Source organism: Sinocyclocheilus anshuiensis, unplaced genomic scaffold (assembly GCF_001515605.1).
Source record: "Sinocyclocheilus anshuiensis isolate Anshui unplaced genomic scaffold, SAMN03320099.WGS_v1.1 C32619336, whole genome shotgun sequence".
Taxonomy (NCBI): Eukaryota; Metazoa; Chordata; class Actinopteri; order Cypriniformes; family Cyprinidae; genus Sinocyclocheilus; species Sinocyclocheilus anshuiensis.
In genome coordinates this window covers 1-1,195 of record NW_015618519.1, presented here as the reverse complement: position 1 = coordinate 1,195, position 1,195 = coordinate 1, and the positions used below count along the sequence as shown (strand labels likewise).

The 1,195-nt window shown below is 34.4% G+C and overlaps 1 long non-coding RNA gene across 1 annotated transcript; it reads left to right on the top strand.

Moving 5' to 3' along the window:
• Positions 1-656, top strand: LOC107682809 (uncharacterized). Its single transcript, XR_001633598.1, has 3 exons — positions 1-64; positions 352-418; positions 556-656. It is a non-coding gene; the product is annotated as an uncharacterized LOC107682809 (long non-coding RNA).
• Positions 657-1,195: the final 539 nt, after the last annotated feature.

Genomic DNA, 1,195 nt, shown 5'->3' with positions numbered 1-1,195 from the left:
CACACTGCCCACCACTGTATCTACCATCCGACCGGCTGCTGCCCTGGCTCCCACTACCACCATGGTACTGTTGCTTTCCTATGGTCTATTGTAGGCTTGGTCAATATATTATGTTTGAATATTCATAACGTATGTACAGTGTTCTGCCCCTGAAATGATTTTGAAAATTGGAATTATTTTAATGCATCTGTTTATTTGGCCCTTAAGTTTACTCAAGCTCATGTTATTAGATTCATTTTATGATCTTAGGCTCAGTTAGACACATTAGTGTCTCTAATTCAAACTTCAGTAGCAAAAAATAAGTTTGAATTTTCATATCCTTTGTGGTTATGTTCTCCTCGGGCTGTTAAGAGGCCTGGGGTTCAGGCTACTCCGACACGGATGCCGGTGGTGATTACACAGATGGTTCGTACTCAAGGTAAGCTATTGAGAGACTTAATGAGCTTAGTGTCCATTTTAAACCCACTAAAGGAAAGTTATTGAGGCTTAAGTGTTCCTTTTCTCATGTAAGAGTCCAATGGCCCTTCCTCAGTATAATTACAAGTTTTATTGCAGGTGCTGTTGGGACACCCTTGCAAGTGAGGAGCCCCATGGGTGTGGCTGTTCAAGCGTCAGCCAATCAGAAACAGAAGCTGAATGACCCTGGGGGTGGGACTTTCAGGTTGGTTTTCTAAGAGTCCAGTAGGAGGCAGCGTTTCTCTAGAATTGTTAGTTGTTTCATGGCATTCGGGGCATGACAGAATTTGAGAATGTGAGAATGGGTGTGATGGAATGAAGTCATGTTCATGACTATTTATTAATAAGGTGAAGAAATTTTGTTTCGTTTTTGAAAAAAAAAATCACTTTTAAAAGATATAAAATAGGTTTTGTATCAAACCCATTCTCCAGTAAGCTTTTCTTTAATAAATAAACACTGGCAGCTTCTCACTTACAAACATAGAAGACAATATTTGTTTATAAAAAGAAAATAATTATAAAATATACAGTAATTATAGTACTGCATATTTTATATGCATTTATTTTTACAGTAATTACAGTAATCTCAATAATTATAGCCCTGTATAAATAAATTTATATAGTATTATAATGATATAATAATTATTTAATATTATATATACTAATATTATTCAAGTATATTATATAATATTATATATTAATAATATTACAACTAAACTGAAAATCTAAGTAAACCTTT